Source organism: Panthera onca, chromosome B4 (assembly GCF_046562875.1).
Source record: "Panthera onca isolate mPanOnc1 chromosome B4, mPanOnc1 haplotype 2, whole genome shotgun sequence".
Taxonomy (NCBI): Eukaryota; Metazoa; Chordata; class Mammalia; order Carnivora; family Felidae; genus Panthera; species Panthera onca.
In genome coordinates, this window is record NC_138345.1 from 1,218,872 (window position 1) to 1,235,877 (window position 17,006).

The window sequence follows — 17,006 nt, forward strand, 5'->3', positions numbered from 1 at the left end:
TTCCTATTTTACCATTTGGTTTTCTGTTGAGTGTATCTGAGTTAGCCCTCTATCCTCACCTTTACCAAATGCTTAACACATGTCTAAAACAGCACAGTAAAACGTATTATAATTATTGCTTTCATTTCAAGTCTTTTCCTGAGTTCGGTTCTGAAATTTTAGCATGACTAATAATCATTTGGGGTAATTGTTAAAAAGGGAGCCAAAGATATTCTGATTTGGCAAGTCTAGGCTAAGTGCCCCGTATTTGCATTTTAAAATGTGTTGTCCAGGCAGATTTATGCTGGGAGTTATTGGATCACAATGGGGAAACCCATTGACCAGCTGTGAGCAATTCTCAAGGGGAAGGGTTTTATCCTGTTCACCTCTGTATATTCCTAGCACCTGGCACATCACCTGAGGCAGCATATGCTCATTACATTCTTGTAAGATGGATGGATGGACGGAGGGATGCATGGATGGATGGATGGATGGATGGATGGATGGATGAATGGATGCATGGATGGACAGAGGGATGCATAGATGGATGGATAGATGCATAGATGGACGGATGGCTGGCTGGATGGCTGGCTGGGTGGATACATGGAAACCACTCTCTTTGCAAGCAGGCCTGACAGTTTATAAGCCATTAGTTGAGCTATGAACAAACTTTGGCAGTCATTTGTGTCTTTTCTAAACCCTAAGGAACATTTTTGTATGTCTTAAATAAGAATAAATCAGTGCCTGCCTAAATAGGATATACTTTCATTTTTTTTTCTGATTTCAAAAGTCATCAAAGCAAAATCTGTGCATCCTGATTATCTCATTGTCTTTGCAACTAGCTCATTGCTTTGTTTATCCTGTTTTGTGCATACAAGTCAGAAATATGTTTGCATCACAAACTGCCTTCCAAGTGCCTTAACACCGAATTTGGATTTGAATAGTACTAAATGGGTCTTCACATTGGCTGTTGTGGTTAATATGACCATTCATAGCATGTTTCCATATATCTTCGTGACAAATGTAAACATAATTAACTCTTATTCAAAAGTAATTGGGTTGTAAAATCTAGTGATTTCTAAACGTGCCCCCCATTTTAAGAAAGTCCATTATGCAAACATTCAAATTTGTGGAATGCATATAAATTCAGCACCAACTCATTTCAAAATTATTCTTTGCTTTACCACAGGATTCAGTGAAGGAGGTTTTCCAACAATGGGATTCCACAAAACATTTACAATGTTACTAATTTTGTAATAGTCCGATGTTGCCCATATGGAGTGCAGCAGCCCCTCTGTTAAGGCAATTATCTCATTATCGTGGGACTCTTGAGGCTGTCTTTTATGCTCATCATGACTTTCTTAATGGGTTTCATCATGTTCGCCTTTGTTTCATCAGTGTCTTAAAGGCTTGGTGCCTAATTAATACTCTAAGCATCTAAAGGACTTTTTTTTTTGGATTCTTGCACACCTCTGTCCCTTGAGATTCCTAAAACATTGTGGGAGCCCCTCAATATTTATTAAATGGATACTCTTGCTGTAGAAAGGCAGATAATTCTATATTATGATGTATGAGTGCCGTGTGGCTGTGGAAGGAAATGAAGGCTTTGAAGGCTCCTTGGAAATTTCTTCTTGTTATAAAGCAAGAATGACCTTTGCAACTCCACTTAGGTTCACTCCTAGTGAATTACGAGGTGTTCCTCATGGAGGAGACATTTCCTGTACTCTGCTCACCCTCTGAAGACCACAAAAGTTCTCTGTAGAAAAAATTACACCTTCTCAGTCCGCCGAGGGTTACCTATGTCAGGTGAAGTTTATCACTATCCTTGGTTTCAGGAAGAATGACTCTCAGGGTGGCTCAGCTCATTACCTCTGCTCCTCAACTGCCGTTCTCAGTGGCCGTGGCCTTTGTGCTGGGTGTACAGCCTCTCTGTGCTCCCTTCTCCCCCCACGGAAATAGCACGTGGCCTGGCAGTGGGGATCCACTCAGGACGCCAGAAACCAGCAGCCAGGACATGAAATGGGGCAATTTTAGAATGAACTCAGAGAAACTTTGCTCCCTTTTTCACTTAAAGATTTGTTTGTGGGCCTTATACACAACACTGAGTCGACTTTCCCAAAGTCAGTTACTGGGAGAGATAAATAAAGAGGGTCCAGGGGCACCTGGGCAGCTCAGTTGGTTAAGCGTCCGACTCCTGATTTCAGCTCAGGTCATGATCTCACAGTTCTTGAGGTCGAGCCACATGTCATTCTCTGTGCTGACAGCACGGAGCCTGCTTGGGATTCTTTCTCTCTTTCTCTCTCTCTGCCCCTCCCCTTCTCTCTCTCTCTCTCTCTCTCTCTCTCTCTCAGAATAACTGAATAAGTGTTAAAAAAGTAGATCCGTATAGTAGATGCCTATAAGCACCTAGCACAGGGGTGTGCCTATGTGAACTTCTCTCCAAATTGAATTCCAGTCCTTGACCAAACAATGAAGTGGTGGAAAGACAAAATACCCACCGTGCTTCCCACTCAGGATTCAGACCCTGAGTGCGAACTGGTGGTGGCACAGCCGTGTCAACCGCAGTGAAAGGATATGTAGGTTTTGGCTCATGTGACAGGTGAGCTGCGGGCAAGTGGTCCGTCCGGTTTCTTTGGACTGGTCAGTTCAGGGATGCCGTTGAACCTGTGTGTGCAGGTGGCTTGCCGTCCGCCCCTCCTGCCTTCCGGCCCCTCTCCTTGTCCCCTTGGCCTCACGGAGGGGGAGCCGTGGGCAGTTAGAGGAAACCTAACACCTGCTCTGCTGTTCAGGTCCCAGTTAGCCACACGACTGTGCTCCATTGATCTCATTCCCGTCTCAAATGCCAGCAGAAGTTAGAGGGTGAGTCACGACGTCTTTCACGGTACCTGGTTAGCCTGTGGAAGGGGGAACTTACAGGGTTGGGTACGCCAGAGTCTGCTCACAGACAGGCCTGCTCCAGCCTGCGCCGGGTCTGGGGCTGACGCCAGCCTCGTCTTGGCGTTGTCTAGTGTCGCTGCGGTCCTCTGCCAGGTGGAGCGTACGTCCTGGTGTCCTGAAAAGCATCTGTTTTAAATGGGAAGGTCTCGTGGAAGCCAGTCCCCATGGAGGAAGGCTGAGGGTGCCTGTGGTTCCCAACGCCGCGGGCATCTCATTGGAAACGGGGAGTCCATCCACAGGTGATGGTCATGCCGGCTGACAACACACAGTCAGCCCACTTCCCGAGCGCAGCCTGCACATTTCAGCTGATTCCTGCACAGTCGGGCGGTCTTGGGCTCCGGGTTCACTGCTTCTGGTCCCTGGTCCCTGGTCCCTGCACGTAGACTTCATTTTGTATCCTTCTCTCCCCATTTCCACTTTCCATTCTTCAGATTCATGTTAGGTAAGATGTTCACTTTCACCTCCCTCCCAAATCCCTCTGTGGGGAAAGTACCGGAACAAGAAAGTCAGGCCCAACTCGTGGTCTGTGGATTGTCTAGAATGGTGTGGATTTTCCGTGGGGATGGCCGTGGTCCTCTGAGGAGAGCCAGCCACAGGACAAGCCTCTGGGATGGCCCCCTGACACCCCACACTAGTGGATTTTGGGGCAGAGGTAATGGACCTCTAGGCTGAAGGAAGACAGGGCTGCCTTCCTCTGTGCTCTGCCAGTGAGTCGGTTCCAGACTCTGAAAAGGAGTGCTGGGCGGGGTCCCTGTTCCTCCGCAGGGTCCTGGGCTGCCGAGCCCCTGGCTTGCTCATCCCGATGCCCTCTTGGTCCTCGTTCACGTCCGTGTTGCCATCACCAGCAGCCTCTGCAGGGGCCCAGATTCTGGATTCAAAGCACTGTTTCCCTCTTGGGGTCCCTCTGGTTCTGGTTCCATGGCTTCTAGCCATCTGCATGTCCTGCCCTGGGACCCCCAAAGCCAGCCTGGCTGCATAATCATCTTCCTCCAGGGCTATCCCTGCTCTGCGGTGGACAATTGGATCGAACTGGGGTCTGCAGCATTGCAACAGCACACGTACTGCGGTGAGGGTCCCCCTGCATCTTCCGCTGACCAGACTCCGGAGAGCAGAGAGCGGCGGCCTGCAAGGGCAGACGTCCACGAGGGGGTCAATCAGAGCCTTCCGCCAGTTCGTGTAGTGGTTTGTAAAGACATTCCATGGAGCCCCGCCTGGGTCTTCGAGGGTTTTTCTTTTCTGATGCCTTCCACCTGTACCCATCTGCTTTGCTTACAAAAGGGATTAAGAGCAGACAAAGCAAAAAAAAAATAGCGGCCAGTCCAGGGTACGGTGGATTTGTGCCAGACTTTGAATATTTTGTGAGTCAGCACTTCCATAGGAAAGAGCTTCTCCCGCTCTGAGAAGTTGCTCTTGGCAGAGGGTGTCCTGGTGGCTGCTGAGACAGAGAGGCGTCCGTCTGTGATGGTGCCGACCCTACTCGAGATCACATGCAGATTCGATAAAAGTACTCTGAACAATAGAGCACAAGGCTGGGAAAGACCTGCTTTTGATGTAGATCCTGACCGTTTTGAAGCTGTCCCGGCAGCCTCACTTCGCCATCCTGCATTCTGGCGGTTTCTTGGAGAGCCAGGGTCTTGATGGCCGGGGAGAAGGGGAGCACGTGGCCTCCAAGTTCTGTGGCCCAAGCGGGCTGGGAATTACCCTGGGCTAGAACTCAGCTAGATCCAGCCAGAACCGCCCATCCCACGGCCCAGTGTCCCGAGGCTGCACGTCACGCCTTTGCAATCGGCTTGTTTTGCCTGGGACACTTCTGCCCGCTGACCCGGGACACTGACTGTTCCTCTGCTGTGCATGTTCCAGGTTCTACTGATCACAACGGTCCTGTGTGGTTCTTCCAACCAAATCGGGCCATACAGCAGGAAAGTGCCATTTGTCAAGGATGTGGGGGCTCTGGGGGCTGTCCCACCAGGACCCTGTCCCTGTGTGCTTTCTCCTGCTCACGTGCAAATACCGCCATTAGGGTGCAGATAGAGAGTCAGTACCTGACCCGACGTGATGTGCCCCACGTAATCACCGAGCAGCCCATGGTGCGTCCCCCCTCCCAGGGAGGTCGGCAGCCCACTCAGCCTCACACGTGGCCCCTGGCAGACCAGGACTGAAGCTCAGATGTGTGACCTCAGAGCCCCCTCGTCACCACACCGTCTCCCTGACGTTAGGGGGGGCTGGCATCCATTCCCCGCCTCCCCGCCCTGCCACCTCCCGGGTTTGTCTGCTTAGAGGTCGGGGGGAGGCTGCGATGTGGGCTCTGCCCGAGACTCGTGGGCTCTCGGGAAAGTCGGCCGTCATGTGGGCACCCCAGCCTCCCTCTCACGCCTCCTACACAGCCGTCTGCATGCTGGTCTCGTCCACTGGCTGCTTGGTCTGGGCTGGATGAGAAGTTGGTTGGGAAAAGAGGGGTTTGACCACGGCCACTCCCCATGTCTCCTGCCATTTATTATTCTGACTTTTTACTCTTTTTTTTTTTTTTTTTGAAATTCTCTCCATCTCGACAGCAAGATTCTTGGCTGTGTTCATGAAGGAAAGTGACCCCAACCCAGGAAATCCCCAAAGCTCTCCACTGGAATGTGGGAGGAAAATACTAAAATTTAAACGTCTCGTGTGATTACAACGTTTTGCATTTTTTGCAAACACAGGATTTCAGCTTTATGTGTTCTCAGCATGGGCCAGAATTTTGTTTTTCTTTGTTTTGTGGGTCTTGGGTTTGGAGAGAGGACGGTGCGTGTGTGGTCTGTGTGGCATCCACAGCAGGGCGCACTTAGAGCTCCTTGGATCCTGGCGGCACAAGGGACCTGAGGACCACAGACACTTCCAGGTTAAACAGAAATGCCGCACACATAACACACACACTAGTTCAGGGCTGTTCTTGTTGCAAAGTCCTCCTCATAGAAGCCTGGTTTGGTGGGAGGAGTCCGCACGTCCCAGAAGGAACACCAACCAGGCCCCTGTCTCACCTCCATGCCCCGCCCCCCCCCCCTCCCCCCCCAAGTCTCTGGGCTGTGTCACTTCTTCAGGGTCTGGTGCCATGTCTATGAAATAAGGGCTGCCTCTCAAGTTCTACATCATCTGATTTACTAACCAAACCAGAAGACCAAGGCAGGACACAAAACAGTGGTTCAACAGTGAAAGAGTCACTCCTGGGTGCAGGGGTCACACATAATCCTTAGCCCTGGTGAGTGCCTGGGTCAGGGCATCCAGCATGGGAACCGGTACCTGCCGTGCATCCAGAAGCAGGGAGAAAGGCCGGGGGGGCTGGTGCTCAGGCTCCGGGAGCTTCCCAGGCGCCACGGCGCCACAGGTGGGCTTGGGGCCGGGGACCCACACGAAGGGCTGCCCGGTGCCCAGCCACCGGCTCCCACTGTGCTTTTGGGGCCCGACACTCCCGGTTCCTGCCCCAGGTAAGAGGCAGCACTGACTGTGGGGATCAGAGGTAGCGAGCAGGTGCCCTGGGGGTTCCCTGGACCCATACACCAATGCCAGTGCCCTAAATGCAGAGGCGTCCAGAGTCACCCTGAGGCTGTGTAAGATGGACTGAACCCTCAGGGTGCCCGAGCCTCCGCGTTTCACCACCCTCAACCCCAGAGGTGCTCACGGCAGCCCCTCCGTTGGGAAAGGTGAGGAAACGCAGAGATTTTGAATGAGTTGCCCAAGGGCACTGGCCGTGAAGGCTGTGGCTGGACCTGAATTCAAGGCTGCTGGCCCCAGAGCGGCCTGGTGCCAGTGGGACCCCCACCAGGATCCAGTCTGCGATTGCATGGACCCCCCCCCCCCCCCCCCGGCCCTGCATACACCTGCCCCCTTGGGCCCGGAGCTCCAGGGGCTTCCGTGTCCTGCACCGAGCAGACTTGGTATCCTTTGCCTTCCCCACACTGTGTGCGCCTCTGGGGGCCTTTGCAGCCTGGGGTCACCTCCCCTCCTCATGCAGTCTGTCCTTCCCTGATTCCATCACAATCAACCCCTCGTCCATTTCTCAGCACTCTGTTTCCAGCCCTCATACCCCGGTTCTCACGCCCCAGCGGCCGCTGCAGCTCCTGATGCCATGTCCTCCCTCGGGGGCCCTTGTTCCAGGCGCGGGGACCCGACCCGATGGCCTGCAGGCCCAGCCGGCACAAAGATGTCCCCGCTGTAGGCCAGCGTGCATGCTCTCTGGAAGCCCGTTTGCTCTGATTTCCCAGTTCAGATAACTGAATAAAACCCCTACCTTAAACCATGCAACCTGAGGGTCGTTTACTGAATGCTTTTCCTTTTGCTGAAACTGTCTGATGAAACATGGTTAAGACACAGAGAGGTGTGCTGCTGGCTGAAGACAGCTTTTGTCACTGTAATCCTGACCAGAGGGGATGGCTCTGAACCACAGCAAGTTTCCTTGAGGTTTGGATGGTGACTTTTGCTCTGTAGTACTTGAGTGAACTCACAATTCGACCGGGTGCACTGATTTACGAAAATGTATTTTAAAAATGTTTCATTGTGGTGCTGTTGTTACAAACCATCATTTCACGGGTCTGGGAACCTGCGCTCATCTCTCTCCAAGCTGAGATGGCCCCGCCCTCGTGGGATGGGAAGGAAAGTGGCATCCTGAACACAGGCCACTTGCCCCAGTGCTGGGGGGACCGGGGCAGACACTGCGTTTCGCTGGAAATACAGCCATAGAGGGAAGAATCGATGACTGAGACGTGACGCAGGGCTGAGTGTGACCCCACCCGTGCACTGCATCGTGTTCCCGGGAGCTTGAGGCCAGTAGAGACACGGGTGCTTGGGGACACAGTGTGTGAACAGGTTTGCAATTCAGAGAGGCAGGCGGGCGTCTGAGGGCTGCTTGCCGGCCATGGGACACGCTCCCTGCTGGTATCGCCACTCCCCAGCCCGACTGTGGGCCAAGGGCTCAATGTCTTGTGTCTCGGTGTCCTCATCTGTGCAACAGGACATGGTAGCACTGTCTCCGAGGACGTTATGAGGCTCAAATGTGCTGTTGTATGTCAGGTGCCAACAACAACGCGGTGCCTGGTGAGTGTCAGCTCCTAATGTCACTGCTGTATCAGCCGCACCAGCAGTGTTAATCGTGGCTGAGGAATAGCAAGACAAATGGGGAAGGTTGGTTTAGAGACTGCAGAACTAATCAACAGTCATGTTAACTGTATTTGGAAATGTCAAACACAGTGCTGGGAACGTTTAAGCTCACACATTACTTAACTCTTACTGAAGTTGCGCCGAACTTGTTTCAGTAAGAGGTAAGATGCTGGAGGCTATGGTATAAACACAGGTCTCACGTTGCACATACATTGTGCAAGTGCGCATCGCAGGAATGCGTGTTGCATGGGCGTTGCACATACGTTGTGCAAGTGTGCACCACACAGTATACGTTGTATATAGTTGCACATCGCATACGCATTGTGCAAATGTATAAATGTGTTGTTAACAAAGCCTTCAGCACTCTCATCAAGGAGAGAATTTTAGAAGAGTTTTCCACGCACAATATGACAGGGAGGTGACCTGTCAATATAGTTCTGTGGAAACAAGGAAATGAAGAAGGTTAAGCCAAGTTCAGGGCCGGCTGGACACGCAGGAGTGTGTCTTCCTTCTATAAAAGGCTGCCTTTTTCTTCTCGTGGACCACGGGAGGGTGTGTGTCACAAAACCCAGACGGCTGTGTAGTCATGTCTCAGCCCTGGGCAGGGGGTCTTAGAGCAGGAGGAGAAGAATTCCAGGGAGGCAGACAGGCTTCTAGGGCCTTCTGGGGCAGCAGGACATCCTGGTGATGCCGAGTACTAGAGGTTTAGACCCAAAGCTGACACTTTGAGGCTCCAGAGACTGGGGTCATCTCAGGGCACGTTGATGGAAAATAACAGAGCTTCACAAGGGCCTCATGCTCCTGGTGACTGGGGTCCATGACGTCTACCTGCTCAGGGCATGAGTCCGACCCAGGAGAGTGGACACAGAGAGCGGAGTTTGTTTGGGGGGACTCTTAGGTGGTGATCCTGTGAGGCCCCTTCTCAGGAAGGCAACACGATTCTGGGTAAAACAGCAGCGTGGTCTCCCCCCTCTTGCCTCCCTTGGTCTCCCCCCTCTTGCCTCCCTTGTCTCTTCTCAAACAAAATACCGACAAAGCACCTTCAGAGCTTACGGAACGAGCATTTACCGCAGACCAGCCACCTAACAGAAGGTCCAGGCCTCCCTTGGTGAGCGGTAGTGAGACCCAGAGCAGCCTGGCGGGAAGGGCCGGGCCCTAAGTGATGCCCAGCCCATGCTGCACACTCAGACTGCTGCAGCGAGCGAGACCTCACTCTGGCTGCTTCTGGGTCCACGTCAGAACTTTTACAGTTTTAGCATCAGTGACACCAGACAGTGACCAGGAACACACGTGAATGAAGGATTCTGTGGCAGACCAAGGTTCTGCATGGCACGGGGGCACTGACACTAACCCATGCTGTCCCGCCCTGTGTCAGTGCTGGTCACCTGCATGGGCACCCCCAGAAGACATGGTCACCAGTGAATGGGAACGGACACTACTTTCTGGCTGGCGGGGACTGTGGTATCCGAGGGGTGGACAGAGTCCTGGTCACAGTGTCCCCAAGTGGGACCCTGGCGTATCAGGCTTCTCTGCACCCTGAGAGGGACAGGGAGGGTGCGAGTAAGACAACTGGTGGCCACAGACATGCCCTCCTCCCACCCAGAGCCTCTGTCCACAGCACCTCATTTTACATTCTCTGCTGCTTCTCCGTTGCAAGTAGGGCTGCCTGAGTTTGTAGCGGATGAAACCACAGGACATCCAGGTGCGTTTGGGTGTCAGGTAGACAGCACGTACTCTGTCCATGTAAGCGTTGTTGCTGAATTTTACCTGCTGGCCCCGAACTCAAGCAGACGTCACCTCTGTATCTAGAAGCCGGACCTACCGCGAGTGACCTGTGTCCTCCCTGCCTGCTGTGTGCATTTTAGTGTCCTCGAGGCAAAAAGAAGACGTCCCAAAGAACTGAGCCTCTAACTGTGTCTGAATCACCGTGATAACACCAAGACAAGCTAATGATCATCGGGCACTAGAAAACAGAGCTGCATGGAGGTCGGATTTCTTGGTGGAGAAAACAGCTTTTGCTAAACGTCTGGAATGTGACACGAAGGACAGACATGTTTCTCCTACCTTTGCACAAACTGCTGGTGGGCAGCAGTTTCTTCTTTCTCTCTGGAGGTGGAATCACACAAGACGTGTATATGTACATCCTGCACGTGCAGTGTGTGTGGGTGTGTGTGTGTGTGTGAGAGAGAGAGAGAGAGAGAGAGAGAGGGAGGGAGGGAGAGGGGAAGGGGGAGAGGGAGAAAGAGGGAGATGCAGAGATCACTGATTTTGCTCTGTGAGTCAAAAAAGTGGGTTCATCTTGACCGGTTGGCTGACCTGACTAAAGCCATTAATGAAAACTGGACGTGATCGTGTTTCTGTGTCAATTTTATAATTTCTCAGTGTTGGGACAGAGGACAGTGTCAGCCTGTCCTCTCCTGCACTTGTCTCTTTGCTGTGTCTCTGGTGTCTTTCCACATCTCGCCTGGAATCCATCACCGTGTCTGACTAGAAGGGAACGTGCTTGTCCCCACTGTAGGGATGCTTGGTGATGAGGTCATATCCTGTTTATTTGAGACGGTAAAGACCAAGGCTCTTTGCATACAGACTCTGCATACACATTTCACATTTTTAGTAGCTGCATTCCCAAATACAAACTCATAGTACCCGAATCAAATACGTGTTCCTGGGCCTCACCTGCAGCCTGGGAAGGGGAGGGTGGCCGTGCTGCCCGGGGCCACCATGGGTGTCCGTTCAGAACGGCCCCTCCCCCCACAAGGGTTTTTGCAGCAAAACAAAATTGTTGTTTTAATCTATGAAAAGGCATCCAAGGAACTGTTCCCCCTTTGGGAAATGACTGGTTCAGAAAGTGAACTCGGTGTGCGACTGGGGAGCAGGGGTGTGTGTACAACAGGTTTAGGGCCGAGCTGCAGAAACCAGAGCAATTGGGTTGTGGTGTTCTTGGGTGCAAGACTGGTTCTTGCCGAGTCCCGGGCATGCTGTGATGCCAGCATGGTCATTCCTGACCCAGCTCCCCAAGCAAAACGGTGTTGGGGGAGGTCGTTTGTCCCCTGGTACAAACTCCTCTTGAGGCATAATGACGACTTCACAATGGCTCTGCTGTGATGAGCCCCATGACGCTGACCTCACACAGCAGAGCCGTGGAGAAGCCCCCGCCCCATCCTGCGACCAGAAAAGGGGGCTGGTGACTGTGTTGATGCAGGTGAATGGCTGGGTACCATGGCACTGAGTCTTTTATCCCACGATGGCTACTGAGACGTGTTTTCTCTCGGAGTATGGCCCCTGTTCACGTGGGCTGGCTCCTTAGGGGACGGAGGACAGAGTGACAAAAAGGCTGAGTGGGTGGGTTGGGGTCAGGTCAGCTGGTGGTGTAGTAAGCTGGTTTGTTCTGCCTTGAATGTCAGTGTGTAGCATTCTCTGTAATGTTAGTGGTTGACAGATTGCTGTAGTCAGACTGCTTGTGACCCCCTCCCCAAGTTCGTGTGGGACACCTAACCCCCAAGGTGATGATGTCAGGAGGCAGGGCCTCTGGGAGGTGATGAGGCCATGATGGTTGAGCCGACTCAATGGGATTAGTGTCCTTGTGAAGGACACCCCGGGGAGCCCCCTCACCGCTCCCCCCAGGTGAGGACACAGCGAGAAGACGCTGTCTGTGAACCAGGAGGAGATTCCTCACCAGACATGGAATCTGCCGGCTCCTGGACCTTGGTCTCCAGCGCCACGAGGCTAAATTTGTTGCCTATTAACCACCCTATGAACGGTATTCTGTTACAGCAGCCTGAATGCACTGACTTTTATGAGAATCCCAGATTGGTGAATTTCACCCGTACGTTTCCCACATCAGGTGGAAATCATCCCAGGCACGTGCCTGTCCTCCCTCGCAGCTCTCACCGACCACACCTGTCCACATGGTTGCACAGGTATCTGCCTGTCTTTTATAACCCACCTGTACCAGAACTAGCACCAGAGTTGAGATCACCTTGTCTGGATGCTTCAAGTGGAAGAGAGACATTGGGTTCCCTGACACACAGGGCTTTTGGGGACGGTGGCGATGAGAGACAGCATGTAGGTAGAGCAGGTCGAGGATGAGGGGCGGGGGGTGGTGCTGATGGCTGTCGGGCCCCCTCACCTTCTGGCCATTCCTGCAAGCCTCAGGGGAAGTCCCCGGAGACCCCAGGTCAGCTGCTCGGCTGAGTTCTTTAGCTTAGGGTCTCTTTGGCCAGAACTGTGCTTCTACGATGGTCCTGGGCCACCTTGGGGCTCCTGTGCCAGCCAGTGCCTGCATGTGGGGAGGTCAGACCTTAATCTCACTCCCCAGGGGACAATAGGAAAATAGTTGAGAAACTGAAATCCTGTCAGATGGGACAGCCACGTGGAAACGAGAAAACACCTTGCTGTCCTGACTCCAAGAAGGTCACTTGGAGTCCAGAAGCGATCCTTTCTGCCTGTGGGACACGCAGAGCTCTAGGACTCTGTTCAGGCGTCTGGAATTGCCCCGGGCTGCACCCATGGCCTACTGCAAGGCTGGCACTGGCTGGCCCGTCTCGCGTCCCCCAGAGCCGAGTGGCAAGGACACGTGGGCACCTGCTGCTGTTTTTGGGTGTCCTTGGGTAAACCAGCTAGACAGCATTAAGCTGTTTCAAAGCCAAGTGCATATGATTTCCATAGCTATCTGTTTTTAATTTAAGCCTATTTAAAACTTGAGGGCCCCTCCATAGCTAATTTGTTAGAGCAATATTAATTAACGGTTTCACATGACAGTGGTTAGGATGCCACTCCTATTGAGTAAGATAGATTTGCAGGAGCAGGAGATCAGAAAAACAATCTGTGAAGTGGCCAGAGGCGGCTGGGGGTCACCTTGGGGTTTGGGAGAAGGACGGCACGTTTGTGCAAACGTGTTATTAGCGTCCCGCAGTGCAGCTGTTGAGGAGCCAGTAACAGCCCCCCTGGCCTCATTCCGCAGCTAATTCTGGGGGCAGATTCCGTGAGATGGGATCGCGGACTGCAGCTCGGATCCAAATTTGCTATAAAATGCTCAAACTTAAAAAGTGATTGTTCCTTTCCATAGGGTTATAAATTCCCATGGTTTCTCCCCTCCCCCACAGTGATCGCTGCATACACGGGAGCAAAGCAGGGTGTGGTTAGTGGGTCCCTGAAAGGATTCCCCCAGAGGGCGTGGCAGGGACCACGCACCTGTGCGAACAGTTTTAAGTTACCCCCCCTCTTCCTCTGTGGGCAAGACACACGGCTGACACCACTACAGTCTGACATGGAAATTAAAAACAAAACAAAACAAAATAAAATGAGGGGGATCCTTGAGTGTGAAGGAGAAGCTGACCCAAAGTCAGGAACCGCGTTTGTTTCCACCCGAGGGTGCTTCCTGGTGTCCTTGTAACTTTCTCTCGTGCTCCCTTTATGACCATCCCTGTTTACTCACTCTCCACGGTGGGAGAGACGCCTTTCTGATGGAATCTGGTGCTTTCCTGAGTCACCTGTTTTCATGCTGGGGCTAGGAAGCAAAGACCGGAGAGAGATGGAGATTTTGTGATTTTATCTTGTTTTATGATAATGTTTCCAGGGAATGAGTATTCACAGATCCTCCTTGACTTAACGATGGGTTATGTCCCAATTGAGGGACACCAGAGCCGAATGGCAGTGTGGGTGTGGATGAGCGTAGTTGTCCACGCGTCAACTGTTACTGTCATGATCGAGAGGCTGGCTGCGAGCCACTCACGAGAGAGGATCGTCCTACATGCCGCTGCCCGGGACAAGATCCAAATTCAAAATTCAAAGAATGGTTTCTACTGAATGAATACTGCTTTTGCACCATTGTCTAAACATCATTAAGTCAAACCGTCTTAAGTTGGGGTCCATCTGTATGTGTCAACACAGTGTCATTATCATTTCCTATCTTGTTAACGCAGACGAATCCTGTAGGCCAGGAAAATGGGAAGAGTCGGGCCGGCTGGCCTAGCTACCTCCTGGTCTGCATTGGTTACCCTTATCAACTGATATTTGCAGAGTGCACAACCTGTGCACCAGTGTGGGTGTTATAGACTGCTCCCCCAGCTCAGTTAGGTCTGTACTGTGTTCTAGAGAATTTAATGAAGTCTTGATCTCAGCCCTGTGGATAAGAGACTAAAGCCAGATCTCGCGGAAGTGAAAGAAGAAAACTAGCCCAGTTCTGAGAAATGCCCCCCACAAAGGAATGGGTGAAAATCAGATCCTGGAGAAATCAACACGTATGATTTTAATGTTCACTGAGAATATCACTCTTCAGAACTTCCTCCTTTGAAACGGAGGTGGAACCAAGTGCCACTTTTCCTTTCTCCTTCGAAACAGAGTGGAACCAGTGCCACTTTCCCTTTCCCTTCCTGGTGGACAGTGACATGACATCCCACACCTCTGGCAAGGTCGGTATTTGCTCCAGACAGGCTCCCTTCAGGTCTTCAGCAGAGGGATGTGAGGAAGCTATGCTCACCCAGACTTGTCTTGAGGTCAGAGCAAACCTCCAGCTGGCCCAGCCCATCCTGTGTGGTCCTGCTTTCTGGGCTCAGGCTGGAGCAGAGCCACGAAAAGGTTGGAACGGTGCAGGTGAGCCGACCTACCTTCGTGGGAATCAGAAGTTCAGGGGCCAGCTTGATGGGTTTTTACAGTGGGACCCACCGTGGCATTTAAGCACGCTACCCACATGGCTCCACGTGCTATCTCGTTTGAATTTTCCCTCATTGTGGGTCACTGTGAGGGAGCGCCCGTCAGAGTGTTCATGGCAGATGGAGACTTTGTGAAAGCCTTCAACAAGAGACTCGGTTTGTCATCTGTTCACCCAAGACCACCCTGTGTGGGACAGAACCTCGAAACTGGGCCGGGAACGTTGAATGCTGATGTTGACACCCAGTTCTAAAATTGTCACTCTAGCAGCGAGCGGGGCCACCGTCCTCCCCGTGGGCTTGGGCAGGGTCCTCACGGCTCAGTGTCAGAGCACCTGCCTCTTCCAGAAGTCTGGCTGGGCCTGGGGCTGCCGGCTTGCTCTCCTGCACAGATGCTAACAGCACAGCTAGGGAACAAAGGGTCGTGCCTTTGGGGACCTGGAGCCCCAGGACGGGGGGGAAGCAGGCTGTATGGACAGCATCGGGCAGAGCAGGAGAGCAGAGCACGACTTACAGGGATTCTTGGGATCTTTTCCTGAATTAAAGATCAGTCCAAGAATCCAGGCCACATCCAAGACAGGATTCGGATTCAAAAAAGCCACTGATGGTGACTGGTCCTGAGCCCCCCGGCCGGCTCAGCCCCACCCAGCCCCGGGGTGCAGGGGCGAGGCGACAGGTAATGAGCCTGCGAGATGGTGGTGCCTGGGGTGTGATGGATGGCCCGCAACCCTCACGCTGCTCCGCGCCCTCCATCATCCAGTCGGGGTGGTTAGCAGACTGTCAGAGAAAAATAATTTAGCGGCTGTGGCTTTAACTGATGTGCTGCATTCTAGGGTCAAATGACTGTTACAAAGCAGTGGTGCTGCCTGGTTCTTCCGTCTGAGCGCTCGGGGTTGACAACATGAAGAAGAAGGTGTCGCGGCCAGAACTCACCGACACCCTTCAGCCTTCAGCGGGGCCGGTGCAGCGGCCACAGAGGGCGGAGGACGGGGAGAACGGCCAGGCTGGCGGAGGCCCGCGGGGGCCCGGCATGGGGAGCGTCCTCAGAGAAGGTGGCTGGCAGACACAGGCCATGGGCAACGTCAGGGCAGCCTGGGGCTCACGCAGGCCGCAGAGGGCACAGCGGCTTCCTTGGGTGTTGTTGGCGAGTTTAAGTGACGAGTGGAGACACGGGACAGGAGGGAACAAAGGACACAAACCAGCAGGGGTGCAGAAGACAGGGAGCAAGACGCAGCCCCTCCCTCCCTCGGAGACGTGCGGGGACTCACAGGGATGCCCAGCTGCTTTGCAAACACCCGTGTTTACTTGGACGGTGTGTTACTTGAGGGTAGGTCGCAAGACAAGGCAAGGTTACAGTCTAAACGCCCCCAACTGGCCTCCTACAACGTGCAGCAAGTATCTGAAAACCAAAGGACAGGATCAAGGGCAGAGGGAGCAGAGAAACAGGAATATCTCACTCAGCAGTCTCCCTCCGTCTCTCTACCCCGCTGTGGGGGGCAGGCCACGGCCCCGGAGCAGGCCCCTGCCCTCCTGTGCCCTGCAGCCGCTAAGGGTCAAAGACTGACGGATGAGTGAGTGAGTGAGTGAGTGCCTGTCCCGGCGTGATTCTGCTCTAGGTTCTTTCCCGCAGCCATTTGCTCTGATGGCTGTGCAGCCCCTGGTGCTCCCCGGGGAGCACGCGCCTGGTCCCCCGGGCGTGGCAGACTCTGTTCCGGATGCTGTGATGGGGGGCATGGTAGTCCCAGCGGTAACTCAGGTACACGGGGCCCACTCTGCACTCACACTGGCCTCTGTGCTTTCTAACTGCGTGAAGCACTTCTGTCCTTGGTTGATGCTGAAGCCAATATAGACACCGTCCTGTATCCAACACACACGGGACGCCCACAAGTCCCCAGAGTGGTGACAGGAAGGGTGATTTGCATAAATAAGCACCTTCAAGACTTGGAGGGAAGAGATTGTTACAAAATCAGACAGACAGTTCCCGACACACGGACGGTGCCACACAATGTTCCCTGAACGAGCGACCCAGTGTTGCAGAAACGGCAAGGTTGTGGCTGTGACGCGGGCGCCAGCCCCCTCTCCCTCCCCGAGCTCTCCGCTTCCCACCAGCCCCTGGCCTCAGCCCCTGCACCTCTGTCTGGCCTGGCCGGGGGCCCCGACTGGCATCACCCGGGCGAGATGAGCCACGTTCGTGGGGCTTTCTGCAGGCCCCCAGCTGGAGGCTCCCCCCCGCCCCCCCGCCCCAGACCCCGCCTGGTGCACACATCACGCTGCCACGCTCACTGCAGTGACCTGCCACTAACCCTCTCCCCGGCG

At 53.4% G+C, this 17,006-nt stretch overlaps 1 protein-coding gene across 2 annotated transcripts in view; it reads right to left on the bottom strand.

Moving 5' to 3' along the window:
• The window catches only part of ADARB2 (adenosine deaminase RNA specific B2 (inactive)), a 420,157-nt gene that overhangs the window by 110,007 nt on the left and 293,144 nt on the right, over positions 1-17,006 (bottom strand). The gene's annotated exons all lie outside the window — the stretch shown is intronic.